The following is a 23,279-nucleotide window of genomic DNA, read 5'->3' as shown; positions in this document are numbered from 1 at the left end:
ACAACCATTACATTGATAATATAAAGTATACATTGTGTTTATATCATTGTATATTTGACTTCAAAAGTATGCAACAAACACTAAGACGTGACGCTACCATGCTCCGTCTTCTCAGAACCTGCAAGTATACCTGTCTACTGGTTTCCTGATAATACAAGTGATTTTGAAAGTGTATCAACATCTAAGTTGGTGAGTTCATAAGTATTTTATATGAAAAGATATGTTCTTTGATCTTTGAAAACGTTAGTGTGTTCCTCTAGAAAATCCTATATTTCTTGTTGTAAATGTATTGTAGTCTTAATATCCAATGACCAAAGCGTGTAAATGTTATTGTACTCTAAAACATTACGATGTAGTTTTAACCCACATAAAACCATAAAATAATTGTTTTCTGAAATGCAAGTTTCTATGTTAGAAAATAGTGTACTATACTTGTATGTAGTAGTATGACCCATATCTATTCCTCCTATGATTACTTAGTGTATACAAATTATATATAATCAAGATCGAATGGACAGTCGATTGTATGGTTTAGCCCTAAGCCCACAACCAAACAAGGAATAGTAAATGAGGCAGAAATCTCACATTCCACTGCCTATCAGATATCATTTATGCATAACTATGATGTATAAACTAAGGAATCATAGAATTAGCAATAAGGGTCCTTTATGTCTTTCTTCTTCGAATGTATGTTCCTGGATTCACCAATTGTACTGTAAAGTCTTGTTTTGTAGTTTTATAATTAATAAAACTATGTATCGTTGTTTATGTATTCATACACTAATCGTATTGTTAATACCAATTTGTGAGTTTTAATAACCATGCTTGATGACCTAGGATGGCCTGATACGACGTTCTTCAGGCGTCGGAATAGTTATGACATTTGTCACCCCAAAACTTTTGTTCCAACTATAGCTAACAGTTAGGGCGCGGGATTGTCTGTCCCGTATAGATCTATACACAAACTCGCGCTCTCCCTCTAAGAGACTCTGGTTATAAAATCAGGGCTTTCGTTGGCACTTAGTTAAGTACTTGAAGGTATATCTCACAAAGCTATATTAACGGTTACGTGTAGAATATTGAAAAGCCATTTAGTAATGATAAATCGTATCTATTATCCGTTTCATACTAAAAACCTTGTACGTATGTTTCATAAACTATACCTGTTATAGTTCATATGCATGTTCGTGTATGGTTATCTGACTTAGTATAATAGTATGTAAGTAACCTAAACTATACCTATTATAGTATACGTGTATGTTCCATATGTAATGAAAACCATTGAAATGTAACATTTTGTATAAACAGTAATGAAATATTTGAGAAAGATACCCTTTTGCTCAACATGTTATAAAAGGGTTAAAGTCTTATTTAAATAAATTGTGTGTGTGTGTGTATATATATATATATATATATATATATATATATATATATATATATATATATATATTAGGAATATATAATTTAAACTAGAAAGGCAGTCAGACAAGTGATTCTTCCTTAAGCCCACAACCAAACTGTCACACCCCCAAACCAGAACGGCGGAAACGTTCGGGGGCGGAGGACGTCATGTCAAATATCATAACAATTGAATAGTAAAGAAAGTACACACCACCATAATATAAATATATTTGAAAAGTTTACATGATTGTATATGTTACATGTTTGCAAAAGAAATCAAATAGAATATGGTGATCCAAAATATGTTACTAACGCCAGCGCGTTAGTCTTCAAAAGTAGTTGCTACCTGGTCTAGCGGTCTCCTGAGAATACAAGTTATTTCAAAGAAAAAGTGTCAACATTTAAGTTGGTGAGTTCATAAGTGGTGTTTTGAGAAAATGTATGCCATTCGAAAGTGCGTGTATGTTTTCCAGAAAATCCCTTATTTTCTATTTGATGTATGAAATGAGTTTGAAAGATTGTTGTATGTACTATATGTATTTGAACCAGGAAAATCCCTTATTTTCCTAAAAGTGAAATGCAGTCTCAAATGACCAAGACCGTAAGCTATAAGAAACTATGACATGCTCAAAAGAATGATGTTGTAAATCGTTATTGTACAAAATGAATGTATTTGAACCAGGAAATTCCCTTATTTTCCTAAAAGTGAAGTGCAGTCTTATTGTTAAGTAAAACTAGTTGTGGAAGCGTTTTAGCCTGAGTTTTGATCTTGCCGATAATACCCTAGAATATAGTTATTACCCCCCAAGCATGATTGAGTTATGTATTACTACGTGCATGAGTCATTGTTTCCGCGTGTTGTGAGTTCCTCATAACCATACTAGACGCAGTACCTAATGTTGACGTTTGTCACCCCAAATGACGGACTGTAGCTAACAGTCAGGGTGCGGAGTTGTCAGCCCCGTATAGATCTATACACACTTGTCACGCTCTCCCTCCAGGAGACTCTGGTTATAGGTGAGGACTTTCGTTTGGTACAAACAAAGCCATATGCCATCACATGATTGCTAACAACAAGTTCACGAGTAATATGATGAAAATCGTTCGTATCAAAATGATTTCGTTTTCTACCGTGTTACAAAAACGTGATGATGAGTTGAGTTTTCTTATAAAAGCATCATGTTATATTTGAAATGGTTACTCTTGATTTGATGTAGTATGCAAACGTATAAATAAAACCTATTTCTATTTATAAAACATATTGAATCCCAAAAGGGTAAAGTTGTGTTGTGAGGTGTATTTCATGATAATAACTTCATAAGATGGTTTAAAATAACAGTATGAAAAGTATATAAAAAGATCGATGTTTCACACGATTTTAGTTGTGTGTTTACTTGTATTCCCCCCTTAAAAGTGTTTCAAAAGCATTTAAAAAGCATTTAAAGTGTGGTTGTAGGGGTATGAACTCACTTGATTGAAGTGGTTGATTTGAAGTAGTCGAGAGAAGAATCGAGCAGAACTTCGACAGGAAGAGTTGAAAACGCGGGAAAATATCGGGATTCTCGGGAATCTCGGGAATCTCGAGAACACAAAACCTTCCTTCGGGACTTGAAGGTGAAAACCGGGGCTTTGGGAGGGTCTCGGGGGCTTAAACGCAGAGTTTCGACGCGAGAAAGAAAGGGACTGAGCAATGGAACTCGGAGCCCTTGAAATCTATTTATAGGGGCATTTTTGGGGTGTGCCACGTCGTGGCAAGTGATGGCCACATCGTGGGGAGTCAAACCTATCCTCTTCCATTGATTGGACGCCCTCAGTCACTTGTCGGGTCGCGGCAAGCTTGTGCCACGTCGTGGGGCCTAACAGCCTCGGATTTTGGACCCCGAACTTGTAAAATCCATAACTTTCGCATACGAGCTCCGTTTTCGACGTTCTTTATATGTACGCTCACGGTTTGATGTTATCTATAACTTTTATTTAGATACTTAAGGCTTTTAAATATTGTATTGAAACTTCGCGTTTTTCGTTTAATCGGTGTTGTCGGTTTTGTCGGGAATTTTAGAATGGTTATAACTTCCTCGTTATAACTCGGATTTTTGTGTTCTTTATATGTATGAAAACCTTGTTACGATATTTACCACTTAGTATACTCAATTACGGTTTTATAAAAGTTTAAATTTTGACCTGAATTTTGCTGTTGTTAGATTATCCCCCCGTTAGAGAGAATTTCGTCTCGAAATTCGCATTTTGACTGGGACTCCAATACTTGCGGGCAGGCGAGAGTGCTTCTGGTCGATTTGTTCCTCTTGTTCCTTTATGAATCAAGATCCTAACATGCGTGTTTCAGCGGACCTTCATTACTCCGCCTATCACTTCGATCGATCGGGATCGTGTGGTTTTGGGTTTATTTACTTATGTTCTTCTAAATGTTAGCATATTCACTCGATGCATTAGGGCAGCTACGTTCTGAAGTTCATGGTTAAATTCACTCCTAGTTTCTGAGCTTGGATTTGACTTGTTGTGTGTGTGGTATTTCTAAATGATCTGTTGGGGGATACTACGGGAAGGTTGTAAAGATATAGTACTCCTCTTATGAGTACCTCGGGTTTTTGAAACTTGAAACCAATTGGGGTTAGTGTCGGGTTTGTCGTGATAAATCGATCGAGTTTCGTTAGTCGATGGTTAAAGTGAAAGGGTCTACTGGTATGGGTAGGGCCACACCAATCCACGTCGAATGCCGACGTCGGTACTTCTCATTGTAAGACGTTCGTTAGTGGGATAGTGCATTCTACGTATGTGTTCTCAGTGCTTTTTAGTCTATCTCTATTATTACTACTATGAAAGTTTTGTTTAATGATTGGGGTGTTTATTCGAGTAGATTTTTAAACTTGTGACTCACAGAACTCCTCTGTGTCCCTACTATCAAATGGAATGTATGGTTTGGGTAGTAGGGGTCTCCTGCTAGGTGGAAATCCAGCCATTGTGTTTGTACGAGAATAGGGAGATAAGGATTGTCTAGAACTAAGGCACATAAGATTGACATCAACGTTAAACTATCGTATTCATAAAATACTCCTATAGTATTCTAAATGTTATGTTTGATTCTAAAGTTTATAAGTTTGGTAAGTTTTAGACTCGTTGTCCATTGTAGCTATCCCCTGGCATACACAGTTCGGCTCTCGGACAAATATAGTTGATCATGCTATATTTATCCCAGTCCCGATTACATATCCCAAGGCATACCTATATTGCACAACTCATCTATAATACTTCTATATTGTTTTAATTATGACTCTGACCCTGTTATTAATATGAAATGAATGCATGCCTACTTTAGAAAAACTAAATAAATTTAATTTTAAAAGTATGACTCTTACTCAGAGTGTTTTTTCCCAGTTGTGTTTATAGTTGTATATCAAAAATGGTTTTGATATACTTAGTTCACTATAAACAATGCTCTGATACCAATCTGTCACACCCCCCAAACCAGAACGGCGGAAACGTTCGGGGGCGGAGGACGTCATGTCAAATATCATAACAATTGAATAGTAAAGAAAGTACACACCATCATAATATAAATATATTTGAAAAGTTTACATGATTGTATATGTTACATGTTTGCAAAAGAAATCAAATACAATATGGTGATCCAAAATATGTTACTAACGCCAGCGCGTTAGTCTTCAAAAGTAGTTGCTACCCGGTCTAGCGGTGTCCTGAGAATACAAGTTATTTCAAAGAAAAAGTGTCAACATTTAAGTTGGAGAGTTCATAAGTGGTGTTTTGAGAAAATGTATGCAATTCGAAAGTGCGTGTATGTTTTCCAGAAAATCCCTTATTTTCTATTTGATGTATGAAATGAGTTTGAAAGATTGTTGTATGTACTATATGTATTTGAACCAGGAAAATCCCTTATTTTTCCTAAAAGTGAAATGCAGTCTCAAATGACCAAGACCGTAAGCTATAAGAAACTATGACATGCTCAAAAGAATGATGTTGTAAATCGTTATTGTACAAAATGAATGTATTTGAACCAGGAAAATCCCTTATTTTCCTAAAAGTGAAGTGCAGTCTTATTGTTAAGTAAAACTAGTCGTGGAAGCGATTTAACCTGAGTTTTGATCTTGCCGATAATACCCTAGAATATAGTTATTACCCCCCAAGCATGATTGAGTTATGTATTACTACGTGCATGAGTCATTGTTTCCGCGTGTTGTGATTTCCTCATAACCATACTAGACGCAATACCTAATGTTGACGTTTGTCACCCCAAATGACAGACTGTAGCTAACAGTCAGGGTGCGGAGTTGTCAGCCCCGTATAGATCTATGTACACTTGTCACACTCTCCATCCAGGAGACTCTGGTTATAGGTGAGGACTTTCGTTTGGTACAAACAAAGCCATATGCCATCACATGATTTCTAACAACAAGTTCACGAGTAATATGATGAAAATCGTTCATATGAAATGATTTCGTTTTCTACCGTGTTACAAAAACGTGATGATGAGTTGAGTTTTCTTGTAAAAGCATCATGTTATATTTGAAATGGTTACTCTTGATTTGATGTAGTATGCAAACGTATAAATAAAACCTATTTCTATTTATAAAACATATTGAATCCCAAAAGGGTAAAGTTGTGTTGTGAGGTGTATTGCATGATAATAACTTCATAAGATGGTTTAAAATAACAGTATGAAAAGTATATAAAAAGATCGATGTTTCACACGATTTTAGTTGTGTGTTTACTTGTATTCCCCCCTTAAAAGTGTTTCAAAAGCATTTAAAAAGCATTTAAAGTGTGGTTGTAGGGGTATGAACTCACTTGATTGAAGTGGTTGATTTGAAGTAGTCGAGAGAAGAATCGAGCAGAACTTCGACAGGAAGAGTTGAAAACGCGGGAAAATATTGGGATTCTCGGGAATCTCGGGAATCTTGAGAACACAAAACCTTCCTTCGGGACTTGAAGGTGAAAACCGGGGCTTTGGGAGGGTCTCGGGGGCTTAAACGCAGAGTTTCGACGCGAGAAAGAAAGGGACCGAGCAATGGAACTCGGAGCCCTTGAAATCTATTTATAGGGGCATTTTTGGGGTGTGCCACATCGTGGCAAGTGATGGCCACATCGTGGGGAGTCAAACCTATCCTCTTCCATTGATTGGACGCCCTCAGTCACTTGTCGGGTCGCGGCAAGCTTGTGCCACGTCGTGGGGCCTGACAGCCTCGGATTTTGGACCCCGAACTTGTAAAATCCATAACTTTCGCATACGAGCTCCGTTTTCGACGTTCTTTATATGTACGCTCACGGTTTGATGTTATCTATAACTTTTATTTAGATACTTAAGGCTTTTAAATATTGTATTGAAACTTCGCGTTTTTCGTTTAATCGGTGTTGCCGGTTTTGTCGGGAATTTTAGAATGGTTATAACTTCCTCGTTATAACTCGGATTTTTGTGTTCTTTATATGTATGAAAACCTTGTTACGATATTTACCACTTAGTATACTCAATTACGGTTTTATAAAAGTTTAAATTTTGACCTGAATTTTGCTGTTGTTACATTATCCCCCCGTTAGAGAGAATTTCGTCCCGAAATTCGCATTTTGACTGGGACTCCAATTCTTGCGGGCAGGCGAGAGTGCTTCTGGTCGATTTGTTCCTCTTGTTCCTTTATGAATCTAGATCCTAACGTGCGTGTTTCAGCGGACCTTCATTACTCCGCCTATCACTTCGATCGATCGGGATCGTGTGGTTTTGGGTTTATTTACTTATGTTCTTCTAAATGTTAGCATATTCACTCGATGCATTAGGGCAACTACGTTCTGAAGTTCATGGTTAAATTCACTCCTAGTTTCTGAGCTTGGATTTGACTTGTTGTATGTGTGGTATTTCTAAATGATCTGTTGGGGGATACTACGGGAAGGTTGTAAAGATATAGTACTCCTCTTATGAGTACCTCGGGTTTTTGAAACTTGAAACCAATTGGGGTTAGTGTCGGGTTTGTCGTGATAAATCGATCGAGTTTCGTTAATCGATGGTTAAAGTGAAAGGGTCTACTGGTATGGGTAGGGCCACACCAATCCACCTCGAATGCCGACGTCGGTACTTCTCATTGTAAGACGTTCGTTAGTGGGATAGTGCATTCTACGTATGTGTTCTCAGTGCTTTTTAGTCTATCTCTATTATTACTACTATGAAAGTTTTGTTTAATGATTGGGGTGTTTATTCGAGTAGATTTTTAAACTTGTGACTCACAGAACTCCTCTGTGTCCCTACTATCAAATGGAATGTATGGTTTGGGTAGTAGGGGTCTCCTGCTAGGTGGAAATCCAGCCATTGTGTTTGTACGGGAATAGGGAGATAAGGATTGTCTAGAACTAAGGCACATAAGATTGACATCAACGTTAAACTATCGTATTCATAAAATACTCCTATAGTATTCTAAATGTTATGTTTGATTCTAAAGTTTATAAGTTTGGTAAGTTTTAGACTCGTTGTCCATTGTAGCTATCCCCTGGCATACACAGTTCGGCTCTCGGACAAATATAGTTGATCATGCTATATTTATCCCAGTCCCGATTACATATCCCAAGGCATACCTATATTGCACAACTCATCTATAATACTTCTATATTGTTTTAATTATGACTCTGACCCTGTTATTAATATGAAATGAATGCATGCCTACTTTAGAAAAACTAAATAAATTTAATTTTAAAAGTATGACTCTTACTCAGAGTGTTTTTTCCCAGTTGTGTTTATAGTTGTATAACAAAAATGGTTTTGATATACTTAGTTCACTATAAACAATGCTCTGATACCAATCTGTCACACCCCCCAAACCAGAACGGCGGAAACGTTCGGGGGCGGAGGACGTCATGTCAAATATCATAACAATTGAATAGTAAAGAAAGTACACACCATCATAATATAAATATATTTGAAAAGTTTACATGATTGTATATGTTACATGTTTGCAAAAGAAATCAAATACAATATGGTGATCCAAAATATGTTACTAACGCCAGCGCGTTAGTCTTCAAAAGTAGTTGCTACCCGGTCTAGCGGTGTCCTGAGAATACAAGTTATTTCAAAGAAAAAGTGTCAACATTTAAGTTGGAGAGTTCATAAGTGGTGTTTTGAGAAAATGTATGCAATTCGAAAGTGCGTGTATGTTTTCCAGAAAATCCCTTATTTTCTATTTGATGTATGAAATGAGTTTGAAAGATTGTTGTATGTACTATATGTATTTGAACCAGGAAAATCCCTTATTTTTCCTAAAAGTGAAATGCAGTCTCAAATGACCAAGACCGTAAGCTATAAGAAACTATGACATGCTCAAAAGAATGATGTTGTAAATCGTTATTGTACAAAATGAATGTATTTGAACCAGGAAAATCCCTTATTTTCCTAAAAGTGAAGTGCAGTCTTATTGTTAAGTAAAACTAGTCGTGGAAGCGATTTAACCTGAGTTTTGATCTTGCCGATAATACCCTAGAATATAGTTATTACCCCCCAAGCATGATTGAGTTATGTATTACTACGTGCATGAGTCATTGTTTCCGCGTGTTGTGATTTCCTCATAACCATACTAGACGCAATACCTAATGTTGACGTTTGTCACCCCAAATGACAGACTGTAGCTAACAGTCAGGGTGCGGAGTTGTCAGCCCCGTATAGATCTATGTACACTTGTCACACTCTCCATCCAGGAGACTCTGGTTATAGGTGAGGACTTTCGTTTGGTACAAACAAAGCCATATGCCATCACATGATTGCTAACAACAAGTTCACGAGTAATATGATGAAAATCGTTCATATGAAATGATTTCGTTTTCTACCGTGTTACAAAAACGTGATGATGAGTTGAGTTTTCTTGTAAAAGCATCATGTTATATTTGAAATGGTTACTCTTGATTTGATGTAGTATGCAAACGTATAAATAAAACCTATTTCTATTTATAAAACATATTGAATCCCAAAAGGGTAAAGTTGTGTTGTGAGGTGTATTGCATGATAATAACTTCATAAGATGGTTTAAAATAACAGTATGAAAAGTATATAAAAAGATCGATGTTTCACACGATTTTAGTTGTGTGTTTACTTGTATTCCCCCCTTAAAAGTGTTTCAAAAGCATTTAAAAAGCATTTAAAGTGTGGTTGTAGGGGTATGAACTCACTTGATTGAAGTGGTTGATTTGAAGTAGTCGAGAGAAGAATCGAGCAGAACTTCGACAGGAAGAGTTGAAAACGCGGGAAAATATTGGGATTCTCGGGAATCTCGGGAATCTTGAGAACACAAAACCTTCCTTCGGGACTTGAAGGTGAAAACCGGGGCTTTGGGAGGGTCTCGGGGGCTTAAACGCAGAGTTTCGACGCGAGAAAGAAAGGGACCGAGCAATGGAACTCGGAGCCCTTGAAATCTATTTATAGGGGCATTTTTGGGGTGTGCCACATCGTGGCAAGTGATGGCCACATCGTGGGGAGTCAAACCTATCCTCTTCCATTGATTGGACGCCCTCAGTCACTTGTCGGGTCGCGGCAAGCTTGTGCCACGTCGTGGGGCCTGACAGCCTCGGATTTTGGACCCCGAACTTGTAAAATCCATAACTTTCGCATACGAGCTCCGTTTTCGACGTTCTTTATATGTACGCTCACGGTTTGATGTTATCTATAACTTTTATTTAGATACTTAAGGCTTTTAAATATTGTATTGAAACTTCGCGTTTTTCGTTTAATCGGTGTTGCCGGTTTTGTCGGGAATTTTAGAATGGTTATAACTTCCTCGTTATAACTCGGATTTTTGTGTTCTTTATATGTATGAAAACCTTGTTACGATATTTACCACTTAGTATACTCAATTACGGTTTTATAAAAGTTTAAATTTTGACCTGAATTTTGCTGTTGTTACATTATCCCCCCGTTAGAGAGAATTTCGTCCCGAAATTCGCATTTTGACTGGGACTCCAATTCTTGCGGGCAGGCGAGAGTGCTTCTGGTCGATTTGTTCCTCTTGTTCCTTTATGAATCTAGATCCTAACGTGCGTGTTTCAGCGGACCTTCATTACTCCGCCTATCACTTCGATCGATCGGGATCGTGTGGTTTTGGGTTTATTTACTTATGTTCTTCTAAATGTTAGCATATTCACTCGATGCATTAGGGCAACTACGTTCTGAAGTTCATGGTTAAATTCACTCCTAGTTTCTGAGCTTGGATTTGACTTGTTGTATGTGTGGTATTTCTAAATGATCTGTTGGGGGATACTACGGGAAGGTTGTAAAGATATAGTACTCCTCTTATGAGTACCTCGGGTTTTTGAAACTTGAAACCAATTGGGGTTAGTGTCGGGTTTGTCGTGATAAATCGATCGAGTTTCGTTAATCGATGGTTAAAGTGAAAGGGTCTACTGGTATGGGTAGGGCCACACCAATCCACCTCGAATGCCGACGTCGGTACTTCTCATTGTAAGACGTTCGTTAGTGGGATAGTGCATTCTACGTATGTGTTCTCAGTGCTTTTTAGTCTATCTCTATTATTACTACTATGAAAGTTTTGTTTAATGATTGGGGTGTTTATTCGAGTAGATTTTTAAACTTGTGACTCACAGAACTCCTCTGTGTCCCTACTATCAAATGGAATGTATGGTTTGGGTAGTAGGGGTCTCCTGCTAGGTGGAAATCCAGCCATTGTGTTTGTACGGGAATAGGGAGATAAGGATTGTCTAGAACTAAGGCACATAAGATTGACATCAACGTTAAACTATCGTATTCATAAAATACTCCTATAGTATTCTAAATGTTATGTTTGATTCTAAAGTTTATAAGTTTGGTAAGTTTTAGACTCGTTGTCCATTGTAGCTATCCCCTGGCATACACAGTTCGGCTCTCGGACAAATATAGTTGATCATGCTATATTTATCCCAGTCCCGATTACATATCCCAAGGCATACCTATATTGCACAACTCATCTATAATACTTCTATATTGTTTTAATTATGACTCTGACCCTGTTATTAATATGAAATGAATGCATGCCTACTTTAGAAAAACTAAATAAATTTAATTTTAAAAGTATGACTCTTACTCAGAGTGTTTTTTCCCAGTTGTGTTTATAGTTGTATATCAAAAATGGTTTTGATATACTTAGTTCACTATAAACAATGCTCTGATACCAATCTGTCACACCCCCCAAACCAGAACGGCGGAAACGTTCGGGGGCGGAGGACGTCATGTCAAATATCATAACAATTGAATAGTAAAGAAAGTACACACCATCATAATATAAATATATTTGAAAAGTTTACATGATTGTATATGTTACATGTTTGCAAAAGAAATCAAATACAATATGGTGATCCAAAATATGTTACTAACGCCAGCGCGTTAGTCTTCAAAAGTAGTTGCTACCCGGTCTAGCGGTGTCCTGAGAATACAAGTTATTTCAAAGAAAAAGTGTCAACATTTAAGTTGGAGAGTTCATAAGTGGTGTTTTGAGAAAATGTATGCAATTCGAAAGTGCGTGTATGTTTTCCAGAAAATCCCTTATTTTCTATTTGATGTATGAAATGAGTTTGAAAGATTGTTGTATGTACTATATGTATTTGAACCAGGAAAATCCCTTATTTTTCCTAAAAGTGAAATGCAGTCTCAAATGACCAAGACCGTAAGCTATAAGAAACTATGACATGCTCAAAAGAATGATGTTGTAAATCGTTATTGTACAAAATGAATGTATTTGAACCAGGAAAATCCCTTATTTTCCTAAAAGTGAAGTGCAGTCTTATTGTTAAGTAAAACTAGTCGTGGAAGCGATTTAACCTGAGTTTTGATCTTGCCGATAATACCCTAGAATATAGTTATTACCCCCCAAGCATGATTGAGTTATGTATTACTACGTGCATGAGTCATTGTTTCCGCGTGTTGTGATTTCCTCATAACCATACTAGACGCAATACCTAATGTTGACGTTTGTCACCCCAAATGACAGACTGTAGCTAACAGTCAGGGTGCGGAGTTGTCAGCCCCGTATAGATCTATGTACACTTGTCACACTCTCCATCCAGGAGACTCTGGTTATAGGTGAGGACTTTCGTTTGGTACAAACAAAGCCATATGCCATCACATGATTGCTAACAACAAGTTCACGAGTAATATGATGAAAATCGTTCATATGAAATGATTTCGTTTTCTACCGTGTTACAAAAACGTGATGATGAGTTGAGTTTTCTTGTAAAAGCATCATGTTATATTTGAAATGGTTACTCTTGATTTGATGTAGTATGCAAACGTATAAATAAAACCTATTTCTATTTATAAAACATATTGAATCCCAAAAGGGTAAAGTTGTGTTGTGAGGTGTATTGCATGATAATAACTTCATAAGATGGTTTAAAATAACAGTATGAAAAGTATATAAAAAGATCGATGTTTCACACGATTTTAGTTGTGTGTTTACTTGTATTCCCCCCTTAAAAGTGTTTCAAAAGCATTTAAAAAGCATTTAAAGTGTGGTTGTAGGGGTATGAACTCACTTGATTGAAGTGGTTGATTTGAAGTAGTCGAGAGAAGAATCGAGCAGAACTTCGACAGGAAGAGTTGAAAACGCGGGAAAATATTGGGATTCTCGGGAATCTCGGGAATCTTGAGAACACAAAACCTTCCTTCGGGACTTGAAGGTGAAAACCGGGGCTTTGGGAGGGTCTCGGGGGCTTAAACGCAGAGTTTCGACGCGAGAAAGAAAGGGACCGAGCAATGGAACTCGGAGCCCTTGAAATCTATTTATAGGGGCATTTTTGGGGTGTGCCACATCGTGGCAAGTGATGGCCACATCGTGGGGAGTCAAACCTATCCTCTTCCATTGATTGGACGCCCTCAGTCACTTGTCGGGTCGCGGCAAGCTTGTGCCACGTCGTGGGGCCTGACAGCCTCGGATTTTGGACCCCGAACTTGTAAAATCCATAACTTTCGCATACGAGCTCCGTTTTCGACGTTCTTTATATGTACGCTCACGGTTTGATGTTATCTATAACTTTTATTTAGATACTTAAGGCTTTTAAATATTGTATTGAAACTTCGCGTTTTTCGTTTAATCGGTGTTGCCGGTTTTATCGGGAATTTTAGAATGGTTATAACTTCCTCGTTATAACTCGGATTTTTGTGTTCTTTATATGTATGAAAACCTTGTTACGATATTTACCACTTAGTATACTCAATTACGGTTTTATAAAAGTTTAAATTTTGACCTGAATTTTGCTGTTGTTACATTATCCCCCCGTTAGAGAGAATTTCGTCCCGAAATTCGCATTTTGACTGGGACTCCAATTCTTGCGGGCAGGCGAGAGTGCTTCTGGTCGATTTGTTCCTCTTGTTCCTTTATGAATCTAGATCCTAACGTGCGTGTTTCAGCGGACCTTCATTACTCCGCCTATCACTTCGATCGATCGGGATCGTGTGGTTTTGGGTTTATTTACTTATGTTCTTCTAAATGTTAGCATATTCACTCGATGCATTAGGGCAACTACGTTCTGAAGTTCATGGTTAAATTCACTCCTAGTTTCTGAGCTTGGATTTGACTTGTTGTATGTGTGGTATTTCTAAATGATCTGTTGGGGGATACTACGGGAAGGTTGTAAAGATATAGTACTCCTCTTATGAGTACCTCGGGTTTTTGAAACTTGAAACCAATTGGGGTTAGTGTCGGGTTTGTCGTGATAAATCGATCGAGTTTCGTTAATCGATGGTTAAAGTGAAAGGGTCTACTGGTATGGGTAGGGCCACACCAATCCACCTCGAATGCCGACGTCGGTACTTCTCATTGTAAGACGTTCGTTAGTGGGATAGTGCATTCTACGTATGTGTTCTCAGTGCTTTTTAGTCTATCTCTATTATTACTACTATGAAAGTTTTGTTTAATGATTGGGGTGTTTATTCGAGTAGATTTTTAAACTTGTGACTCACAGAACTCCTCTGTGTCCCTACTATCAAATGGAATGTATGGTTTGGGTAGTAGGGGTCTCCTGCTAGGTGGAAATCCAGCCATTGTGTTTGTACGGGAATAGGGAGATAAGGATTGTCTAGAACTAAGGCACATAAGATTGACATCAACGTTAAACTATCGTATTCATAAAATACTCCTATAGTATTCTAAATGTTATGTTTGATTCTAAAGTTTATAAGTTTGGTAAGTTTTAGACTCGTTGTCCATTGTAGCTATCCCCTGGCATACACAGTTCGGCTCTCGGACAAATATAGTTGATCATGCTATATTTATCCCAGTCCCGATTACATATCCCAAGGCATACCTATATTGCACAACTCATCTATAATACTTCTATATTGTTTTAATTATGACTCTGACCCTGTTATTAATATGAAATGAATGCATGCCTACTTTAGAAAAACTAAATAAATTTAATTTTAAAAGTATGACTCTTACTCAGAGTGTTTTTTCCCAGTTGTGTTTATAGTTGTATATCAAAAATGGTTTTGATATACTTAGTTCACTATAAACAATGCTCTGATACCAATCTGTCACACCCCCCAAACCAGAACGGCGGAAACGTTCGGGGGCGGAGGACGTCATGTCAAATATCATAACAATTGAATAGTAAAGAAAGTACACACCATCATAATATAAATATATTTGAAAAGTTTACATGATTGTATATGTTACATGTTTGCAAAAGAAATCAAATACAATATGGTGATCCAAAATATGTTACTAACGCCAGCGCGTTAGTCTTCAAAAGTAGTTGCTACCCGGTCTAGCGGTGTCCTGAGAATACAAGTTATTTCAAAGAAAAAGTGTCAACATTTAAGTTGGAGAGTTCATAAGTGGTGTTTTGAGAAAATGTATGCAATTCGAAAGTGCGTGTATGTTTTCCAGAAAATCCCTTATTTTCTATTTGATGTATGAAATGAGTTTGAAAGATTGTTGTATGTACTATATGTATTTGAACCAGGAAAATCCCTTATTTTTCCTAAAAGTGAAATGCAGTCTCAAATGACCAAGACCGTAAGCTATAAGAAACTATGACATGCTCAAAAGAATGATGTTGTAAATCGTTATTGTACAAAATGAATGTATTTGAACCAGGAAAATCCCTTATTTTCCTAAAAGTGAAGTGCAGTCTTATTGTTAAGTAAAACTAGTCGTGGAAGCGATTTAACCTGAGTTTTGATCTTGCCGATAATACCCTAGAATATAGTTATTACCCCCCAAGCATGATTGAGTTATGTATTACTACGTGCATGAGTCATTGTTTCCGCGTGTTGTGATTTCCTCATAACCATACTAGACGCAATACCTAATGTTGACGTTTGTCACCCCAAATGACAGACTGTAGCTAACAGTCAGGGTGCGGAGTTGTCAGCCCCGTATAGATCTATGTACACTTGTCACACTCTCCATCCAGGAGACTCTGGTTATAGGTGAGGACTTTCGTTTGGTACAAACAAAGCCATATGCCATCACATGATTGCTAACAACAAGTTCACGAGTAATATGATGAAAATCGTTCATATGAAATGATTTCGTTTTCTACCGTGTTACAAAAACGTGATGATGAGTTGAGTTTTCTTGTAAAAGCATCATGTTATATTTGAAATGGTTACTCTTGATTTGATGTAGTATGCAAATGTATAAATAAAACCTATTTCTATTTATAAAACATATTGAATCCCAAAAGGGTAAAGTTGTGTTGTGAGGTGTATTGCATGATAATAACTTCATAAGATGGTTTAAAATAACAGTATGAAAAGTATATAAAAAGATCGATGTTTCACACGATTTTAGTTGTGTGTTTACTTGTATTCCCCCCTTAAAAGTGTTTCAAAAGCATTTAAAAAGCATTTAAAGTGTGGTTGTAGGGGTATGAACTCACTTGATTGAAGTGGTTGATTTGAAGTAGTCGAGAGAAGAATCGAGCAGAACTTCGACAGCAAGAGTTGAAAACGCGGGAAAATATTGGGATTCTCGGGAATCTCGGGAATCTTGAGAACACAAAACCTTCCTTCGGGACTTGAAGGTGAAAACCGGGGCTTTGGGAGGGTCTCGGGGGCTTAAACGCAGAGTTTCGACGCGAGAAAGAAAGGGACCGAGCAATGGAACTCGGAGCCCTTGAAATCTATTTATAGGGGCATTTTTGGGGTGTGCCACATCGTGGCAAGTGATGGCCACATCGTGGGGAGTCAAACCTATCCTCTTCCATTGATTGGACGCCCTCAGTCACTTGTCGGGTCGCGGCAAGCTTGTGCCACGTCGTGGGGCCTGACAGCCTCGGATTTTGGACCCCGAACTTGTAAAATCCATAACTTTCGCATACGAGCTCCGTTTTCGACGTTCTTTATATGTACGCTCACGGTTTGATGTTATCTATAACTTTTATTTAGATACTTAAGGCTTTTAAATATTGTATTGAAACTTCGCGTTTTTCGTTTAATCGGTGTTGCCGGTTTTGTCGGGAATTTTAGAATGGTTATAACTTCCTCGTTATAACTCGGATTTTTGTGTTCTTTATATGTATGAAAACCTTGTTAGGATATTTACCACTTAGTATACTCAATTACGGTTTTATAAAAGTTTAAATTTTGACCTGAATTTTGCTGTTGTTACATTATCCCCCCGTTAGAGAGAATTTCGTCCCGAAATTCGCATTTTGACTGGGACTCCAATTCTTGCGGGCAGGAGAGAGTGCTTCTGGTCGATTTGTTCCTCTTGTTCCTTTATGAATCTAGATCCTAACGTGCGTGTTTCAGCGGACCTTCATTACTCCGCCTATCACTTCGATCGATCGGGATCGTGTGGTTTTGGGTTTATTTACTTATGTTCTTCTAAATGTTAGCATATTCACTCGATGCATTAGGGCAACTACGTTCTGAAGTTCATGGTTAAATTCACTCCTAGTTTCTGAGCTTGGATTTGACTTGTTGTATGTGTGGTATTTCTAAATGATCTGTTGGGGGATACTACGGGAAGGTTGTAAAGATATAGTACTCCTCTTATGAGTACCTCGGGTTTTTGAAACTTGAAACCAATTGGGGTTAGTGTCGGGTTTGTCGTGATAAATCGATCGAGTTTCGTTAATCGATGGTTAAAGTGAAAGGGTCTACTGGTATGGGTAGGGCCACACCAATCCACCTCGAATGCCGACGTCGGTACTTCTCATTGTAAGACGTTCGTTAGTGGGATAGTGCATTCTACGTATGTGTTCTCAGTGCTTTTTAGTCTATCTCTATTATTACTACTATGAAAGTTTTGTTTAATGATTGGGGTGTTTATTCGAGTAGATTTTTAAACTTGTGACTCACAGAACTCCTCTGTGTCCCTACTATCAAATGGAATGTATGGTTTGGGTAGTAGGGGTCTCCTGCTAGGTGGAAATCCAGCCATTGTGTTTGTACGGGAATAGGGAGATAAGGATTGTCTAGAACTAAGGCACATAAGATTGACATCAACGTTAAACTATCGTATTCATAAAATACTCCTATAGTATTCTAAATGTTATGTTTGATTCTAAAGTTTATAAGTTTGGTAAGTTTTAGACTCGTTGTCCATTGTAGCTATCCCCTGGCATACACAGTTCGGCTCTCGGACAAATATAGTTGATCATGCTATATTTATCCCAGTCCCGATTACATATCCCAAGGCATACCTATATTGCACAACTCATCTATAATACTTCTATATTGTTTTAATTATGACTCTGACCCTGTTATTAATATGAAATGAATGCATGCCTACTTTAGAAAAACTAAATAAATTTAATTTTAAAAGTATGACTCTTACTCAGAGTGTTTTTTCCCAGTTGTGTTTATAGTTGTATATCAAAAATGGTTTTGATATACTTAGTTCACTATAAACAATGCTCTGATACCAATCTGTCACACCCCCCAAACCAGAACGGCGGAAACGTTCGGGGGCGGAGGACGTCATGTCAAATATCATAACAATTGAATAGTAAAGAAAGTACACACCATCATAATATAAATATATTTGAAAAGTTTACATGATTGTATATGTTACATGTTTGCAAAAGAAATCAAATACAATATGGTGATCCAAAATATGTTACTAACGCCAGCGCGTTAGTCTTCAAAAGTAGTTGCTACCCGGTCTAGCGGTGTCCTGAGAATACAAGTTATTTCAAAGAAAAAGTGTCAACATTTAAGTTGGAGAGTTCATAAGTGGTGTTTTGAGAAAATGTATGCAATTCGAAAGTGCGTGTATGTTTTCCAGAAAATCCCTTATTTTCTATTTGATGTATGAAATGAGTTTGAAAGATTGTTGTATGTACTATATGTATTTGAACCAGGAAAATCCCTTATTTTTCCTAAAAGTGAAATGCAGTCTCAAATGACCAAGACCGTAAGCTATAAGAAACTATGACATGCTCAAAAGAATGATGTTGTAAATCGTTATTGTACAAAATGAATGTATTTGAACCAGGAAAATCCCTTATTTTCCTAAAAGTGAAGTGCAGTCTTATTGTTAAGTAAAACTAGTCGTGGAAGCGATTTAACCTGAGTTTTGATCTTGCCGATAATACCCTAGAATATAGTTATTACCCCCCAAGCATGATTGAGTTATGTATTACTACGTGCATGAGTCATTGTTTCCGCGTGTTGTGATTTCCTCATAACCATACTAGACGCAATACCTAATGTTGACGTTTGTCACCCCAAATGACAGACTGTAGCTAACAGTCAGGGTGCGGAGTTGTCAGCCCCGTATAGATCTATGTACACTTGTCACACTCTCCATCCAGGAGACTCTGGTTATAGGTGAGGACTTTCGTTTGGTACAAACAAAGCCATATGCCATCACATGATTTCTAACAACAAGTTCACGAGTAATATGATGAAAATCGTTCATATGAAATGATTTCGTTTTCTACCGTGTTACAAAAACGTGATGATGAGTTGAGTTTTCTTGTAAAAGCATCATGTTATATTTGAAATGGTTACTCTTGATTTGATGTAGTATGCAAACGTATAAATAAAACCTATTTCTATTTATAAAACATATTGAATCCCAAAAGGGTAAAGTTGTGTTGTGAGGTGTATTGCATGATAATAACTTCATAAGATGGTTTAAAATAACAGTATGAAAAGTATATAAAAAGATCGATGTTTCACACGATTTTAGTTGTGTGTTTACTTGTATTCCCCCCTTAAAAGTGTTTCAAAAGCATTTAAAAAGCATTTAAAGTGTGGTTGTAGGGGTATGAACTCACTTGATTGAAGTGGTTGATTTGAAGTAGTCGAGAGAAGAATCGAGCAGAACTTCGACAGGAAGAGTTGAAAACGCGGGAAAATATTGGGATTCTCGGGAATCTCGGGAATCTCGAGAACACAAAACCTTCCTTCGGGACTTGAAGGTGAAAACCGGGGCTTTGGGAGGGTCTCGGGGGCTTAAACGCAGTGTTTCGACGCGAGAAAGAAAGGGACCGAGCAATGGAACTCGGAGCCCTTGAAATCTATTTATAGGGGCATTTTTGGGGTGTGCCACATCGTGGCAAGTGATGGCCACATCGTGGGGAGTCAAACCTATCCTCTTCCATTGATTGGACGCCCTCAGTCACTTGCCGGGTCGCGGCAAGCTTGTGCCACGTCGTGGGGCCTGACAGCCTCGGATTTTGGACCCCGAACTTGTAAAATCCATAACTTTCGCATACGAGCTCCGTTTTCGATGTTCTTTATATGTACGCTCACGGTTTGATGTTATCTATAACTTTTATTTAGATACTTAAGGCTTTTAAATATTGTATTGAAACTTCGCGTTTTTCGTTTAATCGGTGTTGCCGGTTTTGTCGGGAATTTTAGAATGGTTATAACTTCCTCGTTATAACTCGGATTTTTGTGTTCTTTATATGTATGAAAACCTTGTTACGATATTTACCACTTAGTATACTCAATTACGGTTTTATAAAAGTTTAAATTTTGACCTGAATTTTGCTGTTGTTACATTATCCCCCCGTTAGAGAGAATTTCGTCCCGAAATTCGCATTTTGACTGGGACTCCAATTCTTGCGGGCAGGCGAGAGTGCTTCTGGTCGATTTGTTCCTCTTGTTCCTTTATGAATCTAGATCCTAACGTGCGTGTTTCAGCGGACCTTCATTACTCCGCCTATCACTTCGATCGATCGGGATCGTGTGGTTTTGGGTTTATTTACTTATGTTCTTCTAAATGTTAGCATATTCACTCGATGCATTAGGGCAGCTACGTTCTGAAGTTCATGGTTAAATTCACTCCTAGTTTCTGAGCTTGGATTTGACTTGTTGTATGTGTGGTATTTCTAAATGATCTGTTGGGGGATACTACGGGAAGGTTGTAAAGATATAGTACTCCTCTTATGAGTACCTCGGGTTTTTGAAACTTGAAACCAATTGGGGTTAGTGTCGGGTTTGTCGTGATAAATCGATCGAGTTTCGTTAATCGATGGTTAAAGTGAAAGGGTCTATTGGTATGGGTAGGGCCACACCAATCCACGTCGAATGCCGACGTCGGTACTTCTCATTGTAAGACGTTCGTTAGTGGGATAGTGCATTCTACGTATGTGTTCTCAGTGCTTTTTAGTCTATCTCTATTATTACTACTATGAAAGTTTTGTTTAATGATTGGGGTGTTTATTCGAGTAGATTTTTAAACTTGTGACTCACAGACCTCCTCTGTGTCCCTACTATCAAATGGAATGTATGGTTTGGGTAGTAGGGGTCTCCTGCTAGCTGGAAATCCAGCCATTGTGTTTGTACGAGAATAGGGAGATAAGGATTGTCTAGAACTAAGGCACATAAGGTTGACATCAACGTTAAACTATCGTACTCATAAAATACTCCTATAGTATTCTAAATGTTATGTTTGATTCTAAAGTTTATAAGTTTGGTAAGTTTTAGACTCGTTGTCCATTGTAGCTATCCCCTGGCATACACAGTTCGGCTCTCGGACAAATATAGTTGATCAGGCTATATTTATCCCAGTCTCGATTACATATCCCAAGGCATACCTATATTGCACAACTCATCTATAATACTTCTATATTGTTTTAATTATGACTCTGACCCTGTTATTAATATGAAATGAATGCATGCCTACTTTACAAAAACTAAATAAATTTAATTTTAAAAGTATGACTCTTACTCAGAGTGTTTTTGCCCAGTTGTGTTTATAGTTGTATATCAAAAATGGTTTTGATATACTTAGTTCACTATAAACAATGCTCTGATACCAATCTGTCACACCCCAAACCAGAACGGCGGAAACGTTCGGGGGCGGAGGACGTCATGTCAAATATCATAACAATTGAATAGTAAAGAAAGTGCACACCACCATAATATAAATATATTTGAAAAGTTTACATGATTGTATATGTTACATGTTTGCAAAAGAAATCAAATACAATATGGTGATCCAAAATATGTTACTAACGCCAGCGCGTTAGTCTTCAAAAGTAGTTGCTACCTGGTCTAGCGGTCTCCTGAGAATACAAGTTATTTCAAAGAAAAAGTGTCAACATTTAAGTTGGTGAGTTCATAAGTGGTGTTTTGAGAAAATGTATGCCATTCGAAAGTGCGTGTATGTTTTCCAGAAAATCCCTTATTTTCTATTTGATGTATGAAATGAGTTTGAAAGATTGTTGTATGTACTATATGTATTTGAACCAGGAAAATCCCTTATTTTCCTAAAAGTGAAATGCAGTCTCAAATGACCAAGACCGTAAGCTATAAGAAACTATGACATGCTCAAAAGAATGATGTTGTAAATCGTTATTGTACAAAATGAATGTACTTGAACCAGGAAAATCCCTTATTTTCCTAAAAGTGAAGTGCAGTCTTATTGTTAAGTAAAACTAGTTGTGGAAGCGTTTTAACCTGAGTTTTGATCTTGCCGATAATACCCTAGAATATAGTTATTACCCCCCAAGCATGATTGAGTTATGTATTACTACGTGCATGAGTCATTGTTTCCGCGTGTTGTGAGTTCCTCATAACCATACTAGACGCAGTACCTAATGTTGACGTTTGTCACCCCAAATGACGGACTGTAGCTAACAGTCAGGGTGCGGAGTTGTCAGCCCCGTATAGATCTATACACACTTGTCACGCTCTCCCTCCAGGAGACTCTGGTTATAGGTGAGGACTTTCGTTTGGTACAAACAAAGCCATATCTCATCACATGATTGCTAACAACAAGTTGACAAGTAATATGATGAAAATCGTTCGTATGAAATGATTTCGTTTTCTACCGTGTTACAAAAACGTGATGATGAGTTGAGTTTTCTTGTAAAAGCATCATGTTATATTTGAAATGGTTACTCTTGATATGATGTAGTATGCAAACGTATAAATAAAACCTATTTCTATTTATAAAACATATTGTATCCCAAGAGGGTAAAGTTGTGTTGTGAGGTGTATTGCATGATAATAACTTCATAAGATAGCTTAAAACAACAGTATGAAAAGTATATAAAAAGATCGATGTTTCACATGATTTTAGTTGTGTGTTTACTTGTATTCCCCCCCTTAAAAGTGTTTCAAAAGCATTTAAAAAGCATTTAATGTGTGGTTGTAGGGGTATGAACTCACTTGATTGAAGTGGTTGATTTGAAGTAGTCGAGAGAAGAATCGAGCAGAACTTCGACAGGAGGAGTTGAAAACGCGGGAAAATATCGGGATTCTCGGGAATCTCGGGAATCTCGAGAACACAAAACCTTCCTTCGGGACTTGAAGGTGAAAATCGGGGCCTTGGGAGGGTCTCGGGGGCTTAAACGGAGAGTTTCGGCGCGAGAAAGAAAGGGACTGAGCAATGGAACTCGGAGCCCTTGAAATCTATTTATAGGGGCATTTTTGGGGTGTGCCACGTCGTGGGGAGTCAAACCTATCCTCTTCC

The sequence above is a fragment of the Lactuca serriola genome, chromosome 6 (assembly GCF_051521515.1).
Source record: "Lactuca serriola cultivar US96UC23 chromosome 6, Lser_US96UC23_V15, whole genome shotgun sequence".
NCBI lineage: Eukaryota > Viridiplantae > Streptophyta > Magnoliopsida > Asterales > Asteraceae > Lactuca > Lactuca serriola.
This window is presented reverse-complemented; position numbering follows the sequence as displayed.